The 24,593-nt window shown below is 29.0% G+C and overlaps 2 long non-coding RNA genes across 2 annotated transcripts; one reads left to right on the top strand and one right to left on the bottom strand.

Annotated features, from left to right (window-relative positions):
• Positions 1 to 15,538: 15,538 nt before the first annotated feature.
• LOC145132378 (uncharacterized) lies at positions 15,539 to 16,535 on the top strand. Its single transcript, XR_013718055.1, has 2 exons — positions 15,539 to 16,194; positions 16,274 to 16,535. It is a non-coding gene; the product is annotated as an uncharacterized LOC145132378 (long non-coding RNA).
• Positions 16,536 to 22,417: 5,882 nt separating this feature from the next.
• LOC145134614 (uncharacterized) lies at positions 22,418 to 24,056 on the bottom strand. Its single transcript, XR_013719240.1, has 3 exons — positions 23,573 to 24,056; positions 22,820 to 23,257; positions 22,418 to 22,668 (listed from the first exon to the last, which is right to left on the bottom strand). It is a non-coding gene; the product is annotated as an uncharacterized LOC145134614 (long non-coding RNA).
• Between the last annotated feature and the right edge of the window lie 537 nt (positions 24,057 to 24,593).

Here is a 24,593-nt window from a genome sequence, read left to right as displayed (position 1 = left end):
CGTTGTTGAAATTCATTTTCTCTCTATTGATACCATAATACTTATCACATAGACATAAATTTCATTTTAGAAAACAATTAGTTTTATGACATAAATATCATTTTTAGAAAACTAATAGTTTTGTTTTTAGATAACGTATTTGTTTGTAACGAATTTTAATACTAGCTCTTATGAGCCATCTAGCATCATGAATATGATTATTGTTTAAAATCGTACCTAGATTAGTAGGTTTGTAAGAATCCTTGAGATTTTGCTCAGAATTATTTATAGATTCTTAGATTTGTTGTATTCTTAAAGGAATATCTCTATTAGGAATACAATTCATCAAGATTTTGTTAGACATAATTAAATAATTCAAGCATGAATTTGATTATTAAAAACGAGTATTATTTTAACAAAAATTTCAAATCTTGTAGAATTAATAGTTAGAATAACTCGAAATGAAATTATCATGGAGAAATAAATTTAATAACAACAATAAAACAATTGAATAGAATATTTTAGATAGTACCTTCTTGAATTAAGCTTGAATTACAATCAATACATACATCTGGAGAAAGAATTATCTGAAAATCTAGAGACTTTGAACATCTACTAGTAGAAAAAGAGACTCTTGGAGATTTTTTAGACATGGGATGAACATTTTTTTTAGAGTGAATATTTTTCTTGCTTGCTTCTTCTGCTGAAATATGATGTCTATTTATATTGATCTTGAAGTCTTCAAAGTCTTGAAATCATGTAGTGAAATTTGCCGTATGATTTCATGGCCAATCAATTACTTGCAAGTGGTTGTCACTCATCTTGCAAAGAAATTGTCGTTTGTAATAAATAAATATCACCTTTTGATAAAGCATGTCATCATAGAGCATCTTCTAAAGTTTTTTGTTTTCATATTATCATTGATGATAATCATAGAGCATCTTCTAAAGTTTTTTGTCTTCATATTATCATTGATGATAAGAATAAATAATTTTGATAATAAATTTGATAATATTTGTTTATACACTATAAATACATATAGTGTATACTTACACAGTTTATACACACTTGTATTTGAAAATAATAATTTTGATAAATAGAAGAAACGAAATACCCTACATTGAAGGTATTACACCAAAATTAAGAATTTCTTATTCTTCATAAGGATCATTAAAAGGGTCTTGAGCGTCTTGAAATAAATCACTCTTTATAGATTTTGGAGAATCGTCAGAAACTGATGGAGTTTGGCGAATTTCTTGAAGTAAGCTTTGAAGCTCTTCAGGAGAAGAGGTAGCAGCATCTTTAATTCTTGCAATTAGATCCACATCACTTTGAGGAAGACTGTTGATAAAAGTGGCTTCAACCTCTGGTTTTTGAATATATATTTCTTGATAATGTTTAATTACTGCTTGTTCGTTGGCTTGAGAAATCTTCATTTTATCCCACCATTTTGAGCGAAATTGGCGATTAAACCAGGGAGGAGAGGAATCATTTGCTTCTTGATAATGAAAAGTCCAAGACATTATCCATGAAACTTTGAATATCATTGTGAATTGTAGCATATATTCAAATTCTGGAATTTGTTGAATAAACAATTCCTTAAATTTGAGATATCCATCGTAAATTTCTTTTGGTAAACAATTTGGAAGAATTCCCATATATTTGTACCAATTGATAAACCATCTTGGATATTCACAATTAAGGTTCCAATCAAAGAAGATAAACCATGAGTGTGAATAATTCCGAATAAAGAACGCCTTAGTCCAGGCATCTTGATAATCATAGTAAGAAAATCTGGGATAAGCAGGATAACTTATAAGAGGTTTTTCAGAGTGAAGGTTTGGAACCCAACTTTCTGGAGAAATGATTTTGATGATATGAGCTTTGCTAAAATCAGTGTTTCCTTCTTTTGAATTAGAACGATGAACAAAATTGACCGAACCAGATTCTTGCAAAATAGCTTGATAATATTCTCGAGTTTTATATGAATCAACATAAAAGGTTTTTCCTTGACCAAAGAGATGATTTGTGAGAATATGAAAACCTTGATGTAACTTATGGATTTGAAAATCTTCAAGAATTTGAACTCTTAAGAAATTTGGATTAAGAACATAAGGAGTTTTTGTAGAAGGGCTAGGAGTAACATATTTTTGAGTTTGAGGAGTGATAGGTTTTACAAAAGGGCTTATCGTGTTTGTTGAAATAACTTTTGGAGTAACAAGTTTTGACTGAAGGATATTAGAATAAAGTTGTGAATTCTTAGAAGTAGGAGTTAAAGGAGAAAAACGATTTTGATTTTGAAATGGAACAAGCTTTTGAGAGACGGACTTCTTGTCATCATGTTTGGAAGAGGACGATGAACTCATTTTCCCTGCAAAAATTCTCGAGAAAGAAAGTCAGGAAGCGAATTATTTTCTCCTTTTATAAATTCTATTTCGAAATCAAAGTTACCTAAGAGGGCTTGCCATCGAGCAAAAATTTGCTTGTAAATAATATTTTTCACATCTTTTTCTAAAATAGTTTTTGCAAATTGACAATCTATTCTTAATAAAAAACTTTTCATAAATAAATCATCTTCAAATTTTTTAATACATAAACCAATGCTTAAAATTTCTTTTTTGACAGTTGAATAATTTTTTTGTGTATCATTCCATGAACCAGAGTAATATCGAACCGATTGTTCCTCTTTTGAGTTAACAAATTTTTGTTTTAGAATTCCTCCGAATCCAATATCACTAGCATCGGTTTCAACTATGATATTGGCATTGGGATGAGGTAAATTTAAACATGGCAAAGTAGGAACCTTTTGTTTTATATATTTAATTATATTTGTATGTTTTTGAGTCCATGGTTCAGGATTATCTTTTAATCTATTATAAAGTGGTTTACATATAATTCCTAAATATTTGAAAAAATCATGGATATAATTTAAGCATCCTAAAAATCTTTGAAGTTGCCTTTTATCTTTAATTTCATCAGGAAATTTAGTAGAAAATTGCAAGCTTCTTGTAATAGGTCTAATAGTGTTTTTGACAATATCATGTCCTAAAAAACGAATTTCATTTTTAAATAAATGCATTTTTGCTGCAGAGACAGCTAAACCATTTTGATAAATTAAATCATGAAATTGATTTAAATGTTTGAAATGTTGATCAATTGATCTTGAAAAAATTAGGACATCGTCAATATAAGCAATAGCAAAACTACTTATAGGAGTTATGATATCATTTATAATATTTTGGAATTCAGAAGGGGCATTTTTTAATCCAAAAGGCATTACATTCCATTCAAAATGCCCGAAGGGAACATTAAAACCAGTTTTGTATTTATCTTCCTCATGAAGTTGTATTTGCCAAAATCCTGATTTCATATCAAACTTTGAAAATATGTTTGAATCATAAAGTTTTTTTAGCAAATTTCGTTTATTAGGAATAGGATAACGAATCCATTCTAAAACTTTGTTTAAAGGTTCATAATTTATAACTAACCTTGGTGATCCTCTTTCTAATTCTGCGGCATTCATAACATAAAATGTTGAATAAGACCATGGTGATTTAGAAGGTCTTATGAGTTTTTTATTTATTAAATCTTGAATTTCATTTTTACAATGACTTTCTAGTTCGCTATTCATGTGAATGACTCTAGATTTTGAAGGAATATCCTTTTCATCAAAAAATTTATATATGGTAATTTTACAATATGTTGTTTTCTATTCCAAAAAGCATTAGGAATATTAGAACAGACATTTTTTTCAAATTTTAATTTTAAACCTATTATTTTATTTTGAATATTATTATCATTTAATTGATTAGTTATTCGAACATTATTTATTTCGTTAATAAGATATTTGGCTTGTTGTGTTTTATAATTAAGGACATTAATCGTTGAATATAGAGGAGGTTCACAAAATTTAAATATAATTTCTTTTCCAAAAACATTGGTTCTTATACCATCATCATGAACCATAAAAGGATATAGTTTTGTAATGAAAGGTGTTCCTAGAATTAAAGGAGAAGAGAGATCTTTTACTAAAATTATGTGAGTTTTATAACAGTAATCTTGGTTATTACAAATATGAACATCAGAAACTTTATAATTTACAATTAGTTTTGTACCTCCGGCACCAGTAAGTCTAGATGTAGTTTTTTCATAGAATTGTGTAGGAAAAATTCCTTCTTGAATACAATTCATATCAGCACCACTATCAATTAAAGTAGTTAGGTTGATTTTAAAATTATCCTTGACTAAAGAAATTTGAGTGTTCCATTTTTGAGAAACTTGATTATTTATAATTTTACCAATAGTTACATTTTCAATTTTATTTTCTTCTTCGTTATTAATTTCTATATTTTTGTTTTTAAAAGTAGAAGGTTTTCCTTTTTCTAAAATTAAAATTTTATTTTTTATTTCTTTTATTTCTTGTTTTACTATTTTTAATTCTTCTTGAAGTTCTTGCATAGAAATTGGCTTTGCTTTAGTAAATCTTTCATATATATTTTTTAAATTAAAATTTTCATTATTAGCAGGAGTTATGTTATTAGTTTTATTAAGCATCTGATTTATTAATAATTCTTGGATATTTTTATCTTTTATAGAATCAAGAGAGTTTAAAAGATCTTTATCATCTTGTGAAAGAACGTTAATAGAACTACTAGTAATTACATTGATTAAATTATTACAATGACATTTACCAATACATTCGCAAATATCAGAATCTTCTGAACTTGAAGTAGTATTTTCGAGAATATTTAAATCATTTGTTTGAAAATCAGAAATACTTTCATCGGAATCTGAATCAGTATTTAAAATAATTTTTCTTATTTTTTTTAAAGCATCAGAAACACTTAACTCATTTATTTTTGTCTTAGCATAACAATTATTAGCTGTATGACCATTACGCCCACATTTATGACAAATAATAATATCTTTTGATTTTCTTTTAGATTTTTTATAATTTGGTTTATAAGGTTTTTTAGATTTTGAAGCATAATCTTGGCCTTTTTTTATAATTTTCTGGAAGATTATATTTTCTTTTCCTGAAATATTTTGAAGATCTTTTCTTATATACTTTAATTTTGAAGTAGACGGGCCATTCAAGGGCTGATAACCATATTGTTGGCAAAAATTTCCCAATTCATTTTTACTGTTAATTCTATCTTTTTTGAGTTTTTCTTTAAACCTAAGATCAGCACAAACTGCTAATCCCTCTTTATTAATGTGGTTTATTAAATCTCCATAAGTTAAATTTTGATAAGGGATGGTATTATTAAAATTTTCTCTTAATTTTCGTCTAACTCTTTCTGCAAAGAGTTTTGGAAGGCCAGCAATAAAACGTTCTTTCCAATAAGACTCTTTATAATCAGGTCTCGAAAAAACTTTAACAAGATAATTATCTTTATACCATCTAAAATCAGTAAGTTTTCTGCAATGTAAATTCATTAAAATTTCTGAAGTTTTTTCTAGAAAAGTAGTAGGATCTCCTACAAAGTTTTTGATAATAGCAAAAATTAAAGTGTTAACCATATCATCTTCAAACGTTTGTATTTGTTGATTATTTTCTTGCTTTATAATAGTTTTCTTAGCAGATAAAATATAATCTTTTTCTTCTTGTGAAATATAGAAATCCCACCATCCTTTAAGACTGCCAGTAAAATCAGAAGTAATAATATTAACAATTTGAAGCTGAATATTATTATGAGCTTTATAAGCATTAGCAGCCATAGTCATTTCTTGTACAATATTCATAATTTGATGTTTAGAATGACCATCAATATTCCATTCATAAACAGAATTACCATCATATTGAGAACGATCAAATTGAAAAGTTTGTTCTTCAAGTTGAACATCTGGAAGAGAGGGTCTATTCCAATAATTTCTTATGGTTGGTTTTGGATTCTTTCCAAAAGTGCTTCGCTTTGATTGATGAATTTTATTAAGATTTGAAAAGTCATTAGTGAGTTGACTAATATCATCATTTGAATTAATAAATTGTTGAGCAAGAGTTTCAAAATTTTTTTCACTATTAATATCACTATTTTCAGATTCATCATTTGTAAGAGTATTAATATTGTTAGTGTTTGAGATATGAAGTTTTGAAAGTCTTTTTTCTAATTCGTTAATTAAATCCGTATTTCCTAGATTAAAATTACCATCGATTTGACAAGGAACAAAACTTATATTACTAGTGCTTGCCATATCTTGCTTATTAACATTCTTATCTTTAAAATTTTTTTCTTCAATTTTAACTAAATGCTCGGTAATACTAGATAAGAATTCGTTTGCATAATTATTTTGGTAAATAATTTTTTGAAGACCCTTTTCAATAGTTAATTGATTTGGGGCTTGAACTAAAGGAGTCGCAATAAACATATCGTTAATAATAATTTCTCCTTTTGGTGGAAAATTAGCAATAATTTCTTTATTAGAAATAATATCTTTATATTTTTTCTCTAAAATGGGAGTGATAGAATCATTTTTAAATGGGTAATTTATTTTATGTTTAGGGGCATAAATTAATTCAAACCATTGAAAAAAAAGAGAATGAATTTTATTTGATAAAACATAATCTTCCCAAAAGCCTAAATGGAGAAATCTTAAGTAGTATGAAAAAATTTCTTCGTGCCAAGCTCTTTTTTTATTATTGTAATATTTATAATACTCAATATTTTTTAAGTAATCAAAGTCAACTTGATATTCTAAATTCGAGAAATTCATTTTAACAGGTTGTTTTTGTTAGGATTGAAGAAATATGTTTTATTGACTCTAAATTATGACTTCGTGATTTTTCGTATTTTTTTATTCCTATCTTTAGCCTAGAAAATTTTTCTATTTGTTTATTATATTTATTAGTATATGGAAGTATTTTGTATAAATTATAATCTTCATGAGTTCTAGTTTCTTCTAAATGTTGAATGGTTTTGCATATATTAGAATTTATCTTCCAATGTCTTTTTAACATATTAGCCCAAAGCTTATTATTTTTTGAACAATTAATTTGTACTTTAGAACTCATATTTGTTGTTTAAAATTTTAAAGTTCATCAATAAAATCTGATTTAGTAGGACTAGGAAGACTATTTTCACTATTTTGATCATCTTGATATAATGGTTTGGGAATAGAATTAGTATAGTCAACAGTTTTTAGTTTTAAAGATCTTGACTTTGATAACGAAGATTTTGAAGAGCTTGTTTTTGGGATAAAAGAAGTTGATAACCTGGATGATGAAATATTTAAGGAAGAAAAATTTATATCTACTGAACCATCATTATATTCTATAATATTTGAGATTTGTTTTGAAGAGTCTAGTGGTTTTGGATCGATAACATTTTGTAAGTTCCAATTACATGATTGAGTTATATCAGACCATTTTAATCTTTTTGGTGTGTGAACTTTGGTATGGTTAGTATTTGTTTCAAAAATAATTGTTTCATTTTTAGGACTTGATAAATGTGTTTTCGGTTCAAGTGTAGTTGTCATAGTTTTGTAACAAACACGATAAATTATTGCTAAAGGCTTTGTATCATCTTTAAATTCTAAATTTTTTGTTTCTACAGTTAACACTAAAGTATCTAAAATATTTTTATAAAATAATCCTACAGAAAAATTTGGATAACAATTGAAATAAATAGGTCCGTTAGCAATATTTGTTTCAGCCATAGCTAAAATAGAATTTTGAAAATCTTTATGTCTCTTGTCTCTTAAAATAAGGAGAACAGGGGCATCTATTCCAAGTCTAAATAGAGGCTTGATAGCAATTTGGACTAAACCGACATGTAAAAATTTATATTTCATTCTATGCTCTAGAATAGATCGTGATGATAACAAATGTATATTTTGTTGGTTTTGACCAATAGACAAAGTTTGTTCTGTCATTTTAATAGAATAACCTTGAAAATAGTCAAAAGTTCCTATTCTATATATTGTATTAACATTAGTTTTAGGTATTGTCCAATTATTCAAACTTTGTTCTATGCTATTAACGGTTTCTTCAATAGAATTTATTTGATTATCATAATCTTGTTCATTGTCGATATTTTTACCAGGAATATATTTTTTGGATAGTATGCCTGAAAATTTACTCATATTTAATTAATTTTGCTTTAAAATTCTATAAGAAAACTTACTTGTTTTAATATCGATGAACAGAGGCGAATCGTCCCGACGATGATTGTGGTCCGGCACCGTGACTTACGTCCTTATCTGCGCGTTTTACGCTAATCCAACCAATCACTGGTTTTGTCTCTGAATCATACTTATTAAAACTTATAAATTTCTTAGAGAATATTAAACCCAAATTAAATAAATTTGAAATAAATATATCATGCATAACCACCCCAAAAACTTTTCTTGGCTCTAATACCATAATACTTATGTCTATGACATAAGTATTATTGTTTTATAATAGTCTTAGCAGATAAAATATAATCTTTTTCTTCTTGTGAAATATAGAAATCCCATATATATATATATATATATATATATATATATATATATATATATATATATATATATATATATATATATATATATATATATATACTAGAAATGATTTCGGCTCGTGCTAAGCACGGTCCAAGAATACGCCGGAGGAAATCTTTATCGATTGCATCAAATTTTTGACAACATAACTTTAATTGAAAAAAAGTTAATATACAATGCTATAATTAGGTGGAATTTTCATTTATTGTGCAATGTCTTGATAAGGAAAAAAAGTAGGATGCTATAGGAAAAAAAAAAGATGAAAATTGAATGCTATAATACACACACACAAACGAAATTACATCACTAATTCATCATTTTGCCGAAAGACCTTCAAGTTTCTTTTGGCCAAATATAGTTCATGATCTTTTTCAATATTCACACTGTACAAAGAAGTAGGCACCATTGTATACTACCATCACCTTCACCATCCACACTCACTTCCTAAAATGAAAAATATAAAGGTCAATGTCATAATTGGTCAAAGAGATTATATTCTAGTCCGGATATGAAGATGGTGACTTCAATATAAATGAAAAACAAATTATACAATGTTTAAAACATATCATACTAATTTTAAAAATGTGTACAATGCAAGAAATAACAATGTAGTTTCATTTATATGTATAACATCATACTTTAATTTCATTCCATTATAACATATAAAATGGACAGAGGAAAAGATATTATATAAATATATTTTATGTTTATGTAACCAATTTCAAGGTCCAACAGGTGAATGAAAATGAGTATTATGATGAAACCGGCTCAGCAGGATATCACCTTTATAATTAAATTTATTTCAAATAAATCAAAAGCTATTAGATTTATTGATAGAGAAAGCATACCGGGAAATTCCAATGATATAATAACCATGTAGTAAGTCTAAAAGAACGTCTCCACTGCTTCATTGGTATTTTGAACCCATTTTAGAACCATGTGAAATCGTAGTTTAAATAGTTTTAGTTCCCTATTGATCTTGAACAAAGAATGTAGAGATCATTGCTAGCTGTAATTAATGGTTATGTATATATTAATGAAAAATCAAGAATAAAATAATGCTTATTCTAAATATCATTTAAGAACAAAAAGATCATGCTTCAATCAATATCTACTCTTTTCTAACCATATAGAACCACCTTAACAAATGAATTCAGAACTATCAAAATGACATAGTTAGAACATAAATGTATTTCCCAATAGGCATCAAGTGCTAAATTAATCCATACCATTTGCTCCAACTCAAACATTTTTCATGGATGTTGATATCTAATTTAGGGTTGGGTTTCATCTTATCTATTTCGCCATTGGAAAAACTAAAATGACAACCACAACCGTAAACGTAAATTGTTATAACATGAAGACCAGATTTCATACACAGTTTCATTTGAGATATTGTTTGTCATTTTTGTAAAGAGACAAAATGGCTTGGTCATTTTGTTAAAAAAATTACCTCTAAAAGTAAAAGTAGTTATTTGTCACATTTTATCTTATCTATAGTTGAGGTGCTTGAGCATATGTGAGACTAGTTCAGACATACCAAGGGAACAATTGTTCTTTTCCTGAAACTGTAATCTTAAAATTGCCAATCCATATATTTTTCTTAATTATGTATTGGCATATGAACCTAGTTAATCATTCACTCATATACATATACATATAACATAAAAGGAAACAAACCTGATGATGTGATAAAGCATTTAAGTCAATTTATTGCCTGTGAAGAAAACCTCATTATTTGTTTTGCCATCTACAAAAATAAATGCAAATTGTGATAATATTTTTAACCAATAAAACAACATATAAAATAAATTATGAGAATGACATCCCCTAATTTAATAAATAAGTACTTTTTCCCCACGTGGCAGTCAATGAGCCCCTCTCCAGTGAATTTTCCCGCTCATAATTTCTATGTGAAGTTCCAAAAACACCCCTTTCTGCCTCTTAAAACCACATCCGTCTCACTCTGATGTTGGAAACAATTAAAAGTTTTCAACTTCTTTGCGATAAATCAGCTCCTAAATTCCAGGGATGGTTGAAATGAATCGTTTCCAAAGTTATTTATCAATCTCTTTATTTATACACTTACAATTCCATACCCATTCATTTTGACGCTAATTTTTTTGTTGGACATTGAGTAGAAGCCGAGAATTAATCTCTTAATTGATTACAAACTTGAGATCCGATTCAGTCGAGCATTGTAGAAGATAGGGACGAAGACGATGGTAGTTATGAAAAATCAGAAAGTGTATGAGTGGTTTCACACACAAAGCTGGAAACAGATCAAAGTTTCCAACTTCAATCCAAGAAATTCGCTCCTAGATCACCCATATTTTCGTGCTGATTAGTAATATTCGGATAAATCCACGAAATCATGTAGGTAATCGTTTACTATTTTATTTTTCATTCTCTATTTCTGCAGAAAATTGGGGATAAAGGTATGGATTCCCCTCTTTGAAATCACATAAAATGATATGGATATCCTTCATTGGAATCCGTTGTTTATTTTAACCCATTCGTGATGCCTCCACCACTCCAACAATCTATTCAGTCTTTGCATTGCAATCCCTCTTCTCTGATTAAGTGCTCATCCACGTGATTTATGGTTTCTTTGAAGAAAGTAACTTTACGAAAATACAAGGTAAATGCATAAACCTTTTCCTATTGAAAAAATTTATTTTCCATTTATCGGAGTTCGATATCGATTTTCTGGATTTATGTTTTCTTATTTTTGTTGAAACTGATTCTGTTTTTAAATCGCCTTTAACGATTTTGAACTTTAGATGACCAATTGAAGAACCCCAGGTGTTGATTGGTTATTTTCATCTATATCTTGCTGTTTAATTATGTGAATCTAACAGGAGTAATTGAAGAAAATGATCTACAAAAAGAGCAAGGATCTTCTTATCTTGGAATAAAAGTTTATTGTTCAAATGCAAAAGAATTAGAAGTCCTCGTGATACCCTTATTAATGATATATGTAAGTATATTGATTTGATTTAGGACATATTGTGCTGAAATTGCACACAATGTATCTACAAGAAAAAAAGGAAGGCTATAGTGGGAAAAGTAGCACAGTTGGATATTGTGGTTACTAATAAGTTTGAGAGGTTGAGTATCCAAGAAGACGAGTAAAACTATGACTTATATTTGTTCCGGTAAGTAGTTTTGTGGTGGATGCTTTGTGTGATTTTGAGTATTTTAACTATGCACATGTTTAACTTTTTGGTTTAAATCTATTGCATATTGTTGCTTTCTTTTTCTTTTTCTATTTTTTTGGTTAAAGTTTGTCTTGAATTTGGGCTTTGTTGTGAAAATGTTTCTCTTTCTTAGGTATTTTGTGATTATTTTTGTTAGTTAAGTATTTGTAACTATGATTATCAAGCCTATAGATCAAAGAATAAACTTGTTGAAATCTGAAATAAAGGAAGAACTACCTATAAGAATAATAATATTTACTTAGTTTTAGGTTTATATTTAACTTGAAACTATTGAGGGTAGACCTAGCTGGTATGATATCTACATTTTTGGATACTGAAATTGGTGAATTTAGTGAAACAATGTGGCTTATCGAGTCCTATGTTTTAATCCCTTTCTTTGATATTAATTATTCTTTGTTGGTGCCTCTTTTACATATAGCCCTTGCTACAATCTCTACGTAAATATATTTTGATCCTAACATATTTATTGGATTATCTTTATTAACAACTGTAAAATAAAGCACTTATATTCATATTTATGGAGTTTTATAGCATAACCGAAGCACTTACAATGAACTTTCATTCAAGTGTCTATAAGAGAGCTACAATACAAAGTATGAATTTGCTAACATTTTTTAATTGTAATTACCAGATGCTCATGAACTAAAACTAGAGAAGACGCAACATCATGGTAAAATGTCTCAAATTACATTATTTATAGTCTCATCATTTTTGCTGAAGTTGTGACAATATTGCATTGTGTCTTTAGAGTAAGGGAATGAAACAGTAGCAAACATGCTTAGGCGATATGAAGAAGATACTCCCTTTAAATATATCAATCTTAGTTAAGAAGAAAAAGCTCGCAGAGCTTGTACCTTTGTTGACGGGTAGAAAGTTGAAACCTTATGAAAAAGTGATTATTGGACCTAAAGTTACAAAATTTTATTTTAAAGAAAATCATCCAAGTTAAGTTTCATGTAAAAAAAATCAAATCTAGAAAAAAGAACAAAAATAGAAGAAGTTCTTTTCACAGCCTATTTATATAAAGGTGGTTGCTATAATAGACTAACTTTAAAATCTTGGTTGCTATTTATTGTAAAATTTCATGTAACAAACGACTAAACCAAAAATGACAAAACAAAATGAAACAAGTTCTTATCGCAACCTATTTCTACAAAGTTGGTTGCTATTATAGACCAACTTTACAGTCTTGGTTGCTATTTATTGTAAAATTTTCATGTTAACAAAGAACCAAATCTGAAAAAATGAAGTAAAAAAAAATGGAACAAGTCGTTATCACAACCCATTTCTACAAAGGTGGTTGCTATTATAGACCAACTTTACAATTTTGGTTTCTATATTGTAAAATTTCATTTTAACAAAGGGTCCGAATATGAAAAGGTGACAAAAAATGGAACATCTTTCTATTAATTCAATTTTTATTGAATTGTACAAAATCATCATTTTATCAAATATCTACATATACGAACAACGATCGAATATTAATACCAGTGTATATATTAATTTTAACTAATTATTATAAATTTACACAAAGCCTCTATGTAAAATAATAAATTTATGCAAATCATTGATTAGTAATTACGATTTGAAATTATCAATAATGTCTTTATTTCCTAACCGTGGTTTCCACAGGTTTAAATATATATCTTCTATTAACTCTTGGTTAAGATGTTTGACAAGTTATGTTATCATTTCTACTGGTATTGCTAAACTTGGATACAAGTATGTAAATATATGTATGTGACTACATTATTATCGATCTTAGTTTCTCTATCTTTATATTGGTCATTGTTTTGATCATGTCTTAGAACTAAGAAGCTAATTTGGAAATCCATTTCTTTATCTAATCGTAGATAATTGTCAGTCTAAATCAAGGCGTGATGTTTACATATTTTTTTAGCGTTTCTAAACGAGCTTTGCACAAGTTGAGTTGATTGATTTTCTTTTGCAAAAATTGGGTTGAAAAAAATTGACGAATATAAAAACAATTTCTATTAATCTCACAAAATTACTATGTAATTAAATACTTACAAATCACAAAGTTATTAAAAAAAATACAGTATTACAATTCATAAGTTTTCTAAATTAACTGTATATTATTTTATTACATAATTAATTTTTTAATTTTATTTAAAATTAACATCCGTAGGTTCCACAGGTTTTAACCTAGTTGTATAAGATATGAAGCCCAACACCATGTTTCTTTGGTGCCTGTAGGAGTGCAATAACGACATATCCAAGATTGTCTGATAAAAAAATATATGTACATGAATGGTCTTCCCTGGTGGTTTCTAAAACCCCCGATATTTCAAACATTAAAATCTGATTAATGTGACTCTTAAGTCGTATGTGTTTCGGTCCCAACCATTTATTGATAAATAAATATAAAGGGAAGAGTAAATCAATAAAACTTCACATTTTATCATTAATATAAATTTATATGGTCTTCCTCATTCATTGTCTATTAGACACTTTAACTATAAAATCTTCATCCGGTTCTCTGTCCTTCAAAAATTTAAGGAGAACATCATCTTCTTCGTTTTACAAATCTACAAACGAAAACCAGGTATACTCTAAGGTTATAATTCTTGGAATTAAACATACAAGGACTTAAAAGGTCTAAAGTTATCTAGACAGTGGATGGTTCATTCATAACAACAAAGTACGAAACTTCTTTTTTTTTTTCTAGAATTTTCAGAAACACATGGACTGCATAAGCACATTCCAACTAAAACCTCAACAAACATTGCATAAAGATCAGAGTAGTCATAACAGATAAACAAAAAGGGTATAAGAGTTTCAATTATGCAAAAAAGATGGAGTCTTTGGCCTTGTAAATAAAGAGTTTTGAATAACAGGAAAAAAATATCGCATATAGTCAGTTTATTGTCATTGAAAAACACCACCGTGAATAGTACCATATGATAATGAAAACCCAACCATCATATTTGTGTAATTAGATAAAATATCTACAAAGCCCTAAAGTTCTTACAAGGAAACACATAGTAGCCGCCAACCATTAATGGAGGTTGAATCGGGCATCAGCCTACAATTGCATTCCAAAATCATTGAAGAAACGCCTCAAGGATAAACTCGTTCTTAGCGATCAAATGGAAGGGATGCGATCCTCGATTGTCAATCAGTGATAATATTTATGAATTTCAATTTTGTTTCATAAAGGAAAAAAGAGATCGTTGAAGAAGTCTAGAACCGGTTGGAAGAGGAAAGAAGACAACGTTAATAGAAGTAGCGCTAACTATTTAAAGGCGCCCTCTTGAACCGGGTGGAAACAATGTAAAGGCACTGTTCAGGCGCTGAAGAAATACTATGACGTGGAGGCATTCAAAGAGGCCAATGGTGACATAGAAGTGTGGTCAGAGTTCTTGTTAAGGAGGAAGTCGGTGAATATCGAAGAATCCGGAAAACATCAATCAATTCCGGTATACAGATATCAATGACGACATATTTGTCTGTGAAATTAGGGAATATTAGTGGTTGTGTTTTATGTTCACGAATCAGGAGTCGCTGTTGAAATTAGGGCTTTTCTTGACGTTGGTGTTGTTGCTGTTGGCAAGGAATTCAGAGTTTCGCTAGAGGGGAAGGGAGTCGCTGAATCGGTAGGGATGACCATGTGGAGAATGCCATACGTTACATGCGAGGTTGGAAAACGCCTGTTGTGGTACAATACGTTGTAACGATGGTAGGATACGTGACATCAAAAAAATCAAATGAATTTGTTTTAGAAGGAATCAGAATTAAATGGCTTTTATATATATATATATATATATATATATATATATATATATATATATATATAGGTTCAAATGAGAACAAAAAAAAATTAAGAACTCTAAGAACCACTCATTTTTAAATATTCTAATAGTCATTTCAACTTTAACAACAAATATCTAACAATCTATAACATTTCAAATATTTACAAATTTTTTTTTACAAGAAAACACTCTCAAACTCTCCCAACAACTCAAACCCTAACATCAGCTCTACCACCTACGTCCACCACCACCTACCGCTTACCGCCGTCGTCACCTACCACCTTCCCTCGTCGAAATGTTAAGTTTCCAAAGTTTTTCACTTCAAATCCACTATTGACCGCCACTGACTTCAGATCTGGAGTCAAAAACCCCGTTGTCAGCGAAAGCCATCGCTGATAACCACCGCTACTGCTCTTCACTCAGGTGAAATACAAAAAACTCGTCTCCATCTCTTTCTTCATGATCTACGACGAAAAGCAACTAGATGTGCACTGGATCTAACGTATTTGAGCTCTAAAACCGACAAACCACACCACCGCCGTCAGCCGCCACCCTAGTTGCTTCCTCTCAGCTCCGGTTAAACACAACGAGCTTTCCTATATCTCTTTCTCTATGATTTTCGGAGAAAAACATGTAGATCTGCATCAGATCTAACATTTTTGAGCTCTAACACCAAGGAACGACAATAACGCCGTCAATTACCACCACCTCTACTGCCCGTCGCTCCGGTGAAACTCCGACAGGTATGCCTTCATCTCTTATCTTTGATATTCGTGATACCATCAGATCTGCATCAGATATGATTTGTTTGGCGTATTTTAGTTGTAGATCTGGTGGTTGTTATGCACTTCTAGGTGGTCGACGATTCTTTTACCATCAGATCAGATTTTTTGTACCTCCTCATCTTCTATTCTTTGTGTATTTTTTATATGGTTAGATTTATGATGATAATGTTTAGATGGAAAAGTTTTTAAATCAGATGTATAAAAGGTGTTTGAAAAGAATGTATTTGTTAAGCTGTGAATGACTATATGAACTAGTATATTATTTTGTGAATAAAATTATGAACTAGTCTTTTTTTTAATGTGTTTTTTGCTCAAATCTAGTTAGATACGAGAGTTTCATAGTTTTCTTATTAAAATACTAAACTATTATTAAAATAATAAAAGGTTGCAACAATGTTTTATTCTTTTTTATTATTAGTCCATTTTTAAATCTGTAATTTGTTAAAGAAATGAGTATAAAGCTCTCACGAATAAAAAAATAGGATAATTTTGTATTTAAAAGAATATTCATGTCTATAAAGTAACTTGTATAAAAGCAGTTGTTTTTTTCTTTTTTTTTTTACTGTTTTTCGTAGGTGAGGCTAAACAATGTATGTTTGAGGCTACTATTCATGTATCCTAAGGCAGTGATTAGACATGTTCAATCAGATTCTTTTTCACATCACAATAAAATATTTTAAACATTTTTAATTAAAATATATTCTTAAACCTTTCTACTCATTTCTTTCGCCCACTCACATGAGACAACTATTCACATAATATATTTTTTAATTTTATATGGTTCATATTAATTTTTCTTTGTCATTTTTATTACAATTTATAATTATAAACAACTTTCACTTGAAACATTATTTAATTAAACTCTAATTAAATTATTACAAGATAATGATTCTATGTTTATAATAAAAAATTATAGCAACGGATAAAAATAAGAAAATAAAACATAAAATCCCAATAAAAAGACAAAAAGTATTAAAAATAAATAAAAATGTATATGCAATAGTATAAAAATATTATTGAAATAATTAAAATAAACTAGACATGAAGATTAATAATATATGTAATACGGATCCTTATTTTTGTTTAATAAAGTTGGATTTTTTTATAGTATGATTATATATAAATTTTTATCAAGAAAACAAATCAAGTAACCCAATGGGTAAAGAATTAAAGATACGAATACTTGACACTAATATAATGGTTGTTTATTATTCAAGTTTTATTATATAATATTACTTTCATATCAATAAAAGGGATAATTATTAATTTAGCCAAATTAAGAAAGTGATTAGCAATTTTTAGCCAAAAATTAGGAAATATCTCAAAATAGCACACGAAACCGTAGGTATTTATATTCGTCTATTGTTTCGCAAAATCGTCTACTGTTTCGTGTTTGTTATAATTTTTTTTTCATTTTCAACATATAAAACCGTAGGTATTGTAAAACCTAAGGTTTCCCAAACCGTAGGCTACGGTTTTTGGAAATTTTATGTTTTTTTTAAATGAGAACTACGGTTTTGGGTTAAAAAAACTACGGTTTTGGGTTAAAAAACTACGGTTTTGTGCATTATTGACTTGTACACCGTAGGTTTCTTACGAAACCTACGGTTTTAATTTTTGTTTTTTGGTTTTTTTCAAAAAAAAAAGTTATCCCCACATACAAAAACTACTCCTAATCAACAATACGGTAAAATTTTGAAAAAAAAAAACCATAGGTTTTTAGACGAAACAGTAGATCATTTTTAATCTACTCTTTGGGAAACAGTAGACTTCTCAGAGGAAACAGTAGACCATTTTTTCGTCTACGGTTTCGTAATGAAAAATGAAAAAAAATCCTTATATACTAAAATCAAAACAGTAGGTAAATGAGCGAAACAGTAGGCCATTTTAACCACCTACGGTTTCGATGGCTATTTCGAGATAAGTCCTAAATTTTGTCTAAAAAGTGAAAAGTTATTAATAAATTTGGTTAGATTAGTAATTTTCCCTTAATAAAATATATTAAATAGTAGAGTTGCAATAGATAGAGTATAAGGTGGAGATGCATACATCTTTTATTTTTATATTTATATTTTCCTTTATGTTTTGTTGTCTAATTAAAATTTTAGCTAAAATTTTATTATTAAAAATAGATTTCGAAAAAACACTTTATATAAAACTTAGTAGTTCATTTAAACCTAATTCATTGTTGGTTAAATGGACTTCAAAAAAACTAGTTGAAAATTGTTAGAAAACTAATTCATAAACAAAAGATGTGATAGTTTACTCCTAATTTGTCGAGTTTTTAATGGTGGTCTTAAAGTTTTAAGCTATGAATACATTATTTTGTACATATCAAATGTGGTAGTTTACTCTTAATGAATTTTGTGATTAAACTGTAAATAGACAGTATTAAGTTGTGAATCGGTTGTATTAAGTTGTGAATCTAATATAGATTTTGTGTTAAAATATAAATGATTTGTGTATTAAGCTTTGACTTTTGTGTTTTAAACTGTGAATTGACTTCAATAACCTGTAAATTTCTTGTTTAAACTCTAACTTGACAATAATAAGCTGTGAATTTTCTTATTAAACTATGAATTGACTGTATTAAAAATTTCAAATTGATAATATGGTTGTGAATTTATATTTTTTGTATTAAATTGTAAATTTATTGTAATAAATGTGATTTTTACGTATTAAGCTGTAATAAGATGTGAATTTTTTATTTAAATTGTAAAATGACTATATTAAACTGTGAATTTTTTGTATTAAACAATGATTTTTGTGTTTAAAAATGTGAATTGACTATAATAAGTTGTGAATTTTCTTATTAAACTGTGAATTGACTGTATTAAAAATTTTAAATTGATAATATCGTTGTGAATTTATATTTTTTGTATTAAACTGTAAATTTATTGTAATAAGATGTGATTTTTATGTATTAAGCTGTGATTTTTGTTTTTTAAACTTTGAATTAACTTCATTAAGTTGTAAATTTTTTAGTTAAATTATGAATTGACTATATTAAACTATGAATTTTTGACAATGATTTTTGTGTTTAAAAATGTGAATTGACTACATTAAACTGTGAATTGACTGCATTTTGTTGTGAATTTTTTATAATTTCTGTTAAAATATGAATGATTTATGTATAAATTTTAGTGTTAATTTTCTTATGATTTTTTTTTTGTTGTTGTATAAATTTGTAAGACAGTACTAGTTTTTATAATTATTTTGCATTAAATTTAAAACGAATGAATTAATATGTTTTATTAAACTGTGAATGTAGTATTTAAGTTAATGCAAGACTTTATTTACTGATCTGATTTGGAAGAAATGATGGTTACAATATTGATACAAGTGGTTGGTGGCTGTGTATGGTGGTAGAGTTTGAGGTTTTGACATTTTTAAATTAGTGAATTATTGTAAAATGGTTTGTATTAAATTCTGAATTTTTTGCATTAAACTTTAAATGGACTGTATAAAATTGTATTTTGTATAAGTTTTGTATTAAAATAAGAGAGCATATATGAATGGAAATATTAGACTTTAAAAATTATAATTTTGTCATTTTCGTATCAAAAAGACAAAAAACTTAGGATTTTTACATTTTAATAAAATTATTGTGTAAATATTTACTAATTAATAGGGTTGTTAATCTTTTGTGGTTCTCGTTTGAACCACTCCCTATATATATATATATATATATATATATATATATATATATATATATATATATATATATATATAATGAAATTTGTTAGCTTAACCGGTAAAAACCATATCTCCTCTCTATTAAAAATTTGACTTTGGTCCATGCTAAGCTTTTTTACTCATTTTATTTTTAAAGATGGTGTGACTTCCCACGTCAACAGGAATGTCTTTGTTGCTATCAAGGCAAAAGATTACTTGTCACCAGCGACATGACAAAAGATGATCAACTGTCATGATTGATGGCAAAAGATGACTTGTCATCACTGACGTGGCAAAAGATAACCTACTAATGGGGTCTAATTGTTCGTAACCTCGAAAAAACTCGATTATAAAAATAAATGTTAAACATGACTTTTATTAAACATAACAAAAAAAATTACTAGGGTAAGTTAGAAATTAAGGTGTAAACTTACGGACTCTTTTAATATTAACTAGGGAAGAGGCCGGGTCGCATTTTTTTTTGTTGATGTTTGGTGGGTCACGAAAGTAGGTCGCTATAACAATGCTCAAAAATGGTATAAAGTAGAAGTAGATACCGCAAATACCATAAGAAAATACCATAAGAAAAATCAAGTTGTAAGATAATCCAATGTAAATGTGAAGGACGAAGTGTAGAAGACAATGGATTTTCTACCGGTGAATCCACTATCAGATATATTCTCTCGAGTTAGGACCGAATGGCGTGATGGAGTATTAAAACCCCAACACTATTTAGATGTACATTTTAGAACATTTGAACAAAGGAAACTATCAAGATACAATGATATTCAGTAGTTTTAGTTAATGAGTTTATTCATAAATACCATATAAAAAGAAGATTTTTTTATGTTAAAATAACAATAATTACTGATGGAAAGTATAGAGAAATTTAATGGAGATAACATGCCGATAGAAATAGATGCAGATCCTGATTAGGTCCAGGTCCAACCTTGATTTCATAAGGACCATTCTTTACTCCTGAAAACAAAAATAAAATAAATTAGATTCACTAATTCCAACTTATTCATATACACTGAAACATAAGAATTAAAGTCTATAGCCCGACAACTGATGGTATAAAGAAACTAATAATGATATATTAATAAGACCAACTAATTTCAATAATCGAGATCCACCTAATTATTTTACTTTTATAATACCACATCTTTCATCTTTTGAACATAAAAACTTAATAACATTACATTTCTGTTACATTCGGAAATAAATATTTTATGATTAAAATCCCAAAATTTGTAATAAAAAGTATAACAAATAATTATATCAAAAAAATATTAGGATATATTATAATTTTTAATTCCATTCGACGTTGGAATGAAAAGAGAATCCAAGCTGTGTCGTTCCATGATCAACTATGGAATGAACAATTATGGACTGAACAATTCCATTCATTCACCAATTCCGTTACCTTTATGAGCATTATTACTGCATTGGTCGATCAAGAAATGAAGTTACCTATAAATATATTAATTCATTTAAAAGCCATTCATTGTAAAGACTTCAAAATTCTTTCCAAAATTACCCTCCATATTCTGGACTTTAAAAATACATAAGCATACTTTATTTATAAATATTAAATCCTAGAAAATGATTAGACTCACTCGTAATTTGACGACACCGCATCCTTGAAAGCACATACAGGGTTTGTTATTTCCGGTAAGCAATTGAAAAAATCATGAGAAGAGCAATTTTCTGGTTAAAGTTTTTTTCTTTTCATCATTTTTTTTAAATTACAATGTTTTTGATCGAATCTGGTCTTATTTAAAAAAGGTGAAATCGTAATTTTAGTTTGTTTATGTTGCAACTTTATATTCCATTTCATGGTGGAATTAAATGATCGGGCTAACCAATGACAATAAACTGGAAAAAATGACTAACTAATTTTGTATTCCATTATATATATATATATATATATATATATATATATATATATATATATATATATATATATATATATATATATATTAAAGCGCATGGAATGTAACATCAGGAAACTTTTGGACTTCAGATTTTTGACACCATTCTATGGGGTTTCATACTTTTGCTCCCTTCAATATTTACCCATGCAATCTCCCCATGCAATCTCCACCCAGAAGTATATCCAACATGCCAACAAGAAACTTTTGGACTTTAGGTTTTTGACACCGGGGTTTCATACTTTTGCTTCCTTACAATATTTACCCATGCAATCTCCACCCAGAAGTATATCCAATTGTGCAATCTCCACTCAGAAGTGTATCCACTTGTCAATTTGGTCCCTGCCTTTTGTAACATTGTTCTATTTCAATATTTTTTTTCGCGTTATTACAAATTTGGTCCTTCCTTGCCAATGAGTAGTGAACCCTACTTTACACTCTTAGAGTTCGTCGTCGCTCTTACATGTTTTTGGAAACTGTCGCTTTGGCCAATTTTTTTTTTAGAAAATTCTAAATTATTTCTAACCCATGGGCTCTTTCTTAGTTTTAGTTAATGCAACTTGCTACTGATATAAATATAAATTGGGTAGATAATTCCATCCCCCTGATTACTCTTCAACCAAAGCTTGAGAAATACAAACAATTTAAAAAAATGATATACACAAACATGGAAAAAAAAACAGAAATCCCATATACCCGACCTAATCCCTTAACCATCGCGTTAATAGGTTAAGCTTAGGACTAAGCTGAGTTTGCGTAGATTGGACATGAGGTTGAGGGGCTTCAGGTCTCTGGTTCTGTCTTATGTGAGGCTAATAATAACCTGTAATAGCAATATTGTTGTAAACATGCAATATCAAAATAAAATTAAAACAAAGTAAAAAATGTTAGCACAAAATTAATACATGTCCTAAACTCATAAACAATTACCTATTTTTCAAGTTTCCAGAAGAAAAAAAAAGATCTTTTCTTACCTTAACATTTTTTGTTTAGGTTGCTGATATTGTCTTTCAAGGACAGAAGCATCCTGGTCCAAGCATTTCATCGAGCAGTTGGAATGCATAGTGAGACTCTCTTTTAAATCTGAATATCAAGTGGTTGGGGGTATAACTGAATCTGACCGTTTCGCCATCGCCCCTCTCCCGTGCTTCCACCATATCCGATATCCAAGATTCATCACGGGTATTCATGTCTTTCATGAGTTCTTCATCGTTTATCAAATGCAAGCTCAAAGAAAGGTGTTTTATCATAGAAATTATCGAGGTTCCGATCTTTTTTGTTCATCATCTCGTTTGCAATCGCGGGGCAGCAAAAAGTCGAGGATGAAATCGGTGGGTCCCGTGTAGGTGTTACGGAGTCGTATTGCCATGGCAGCATTCAGCCCGTAATAAGAACTTATCGGATAATCAGTCCTACAAAAATCATTAATGTCAGTAAAGCAAGGTTGGTTTGTACCCAACGCTTTACCAGCAATACCTTCTCCTGATAAGCAAACATAAAGATGATGAATTGAATAAAAACACCTCATCCACTCAGTCTGTTCTATCATTACAACAATGTTACACTACTATTTGCTTCATCTGATCATTAATTAAAGTACTTCACAACCAAAAACAAAGGCGACAACATTTGGGGTTTTTTACAGCGTAAAAGATCAAGAAATCATACAGAAAGCACAATTCAAATAGAAATCGATACATAAATTCATTAATAGAGAGAGACCTTACCTAACAATCTGAACTCCATTAGTACAGCGATGGAGAATTTTAGGGTTTAGCAGGGACGGCTATGAAGCAGATAAGGGATCCGGTGGGTGATTTGAGTGGACGAACAGATGAGGTTCCATGGATGTCGACGGGGAAGCACAGGTTACAATCGGACGGAGGCGATTGGGAAGTGTGAGTGGAAGTTGTGTAAACTTTTTGGACTAAGAAGGGTATTGAGGGAAGAAGAAAGCGGGATTAGCTAGTATACTTGATCGGACAGAGCCCAGCCGATCAGGCGTGAGAAGGAGAAGCTTATGGGTATGGAGATAAAGCAGTGGAGGATAAAAGGTGGGTATGATTGAGGGTGAGTATAATCGGAGGTGTGCATTCAACCGACATAGACCTTGAAGTATCCAATCGATTAGAGGAGTTGGGGGCGATACCTGGATTAAAGTGGTTGGAGGGAAAAACGGTGGAAGAGATGAGTGGAATATTGGTGGAACAGATTAATATGGAAGAAACACGTTGCAACGCCACAATAAATATTAAAAAAAAAAAAACAATCAATGGCAGTAAACCCACTAAAAAAGGAAAAAAAAAAAAAAAAAAAATCAATAAATCACATGAAAGTCCGAGCAAGGACTTCTAAATTATTATGTATATAAATATACATACGTGTTATTAGAAGTTAATGCAAATCTCATAATTACCATTATACAAATCAAATCACGAGTTTAGGTTCGTAACACCCAATGTTATCATTGGATATGGAATTCAACCATCAACATCACGATGAACAAAAAAGTATTTCAAGCATTGGGCGTGTTCGACACGCAGTGTTTGGGAACTTCTAGCTTCTAGTTTTTAAAAAAACGTTAGTAAAAAAGAAAAAGTCTTGTTCCGCGACAGGAGCGTTTAGCTTTTAGCTAAAACAAAATGCTCCAAAATCAAAAGCTACCCGCTAACCGCTACTAGCTAGTTTTGTCGAACACGCCCATTATAACTATCTCTTCAATATCTACAGATTTAGTCGATTAAGTTA

The sequence above is a fragment of the Lactuca virosa genome, chromosome 8, assembly GCF_052849685.1.
Source record: "Lactuca virosa cultivar CGN04683 chromosome 8, Lactuca_virosa_CGN04683_v6, whole genome shotgun sequence".
NCBI lineage: Eukaryota > Viridiplantae > Streptophyta > Magnoliopsida > Asterales > Asteraceae > Lactuca > Lactuca virosa.
This window is presented reverse-complemented; position numbering and strand designations above follow the sequence as displayed.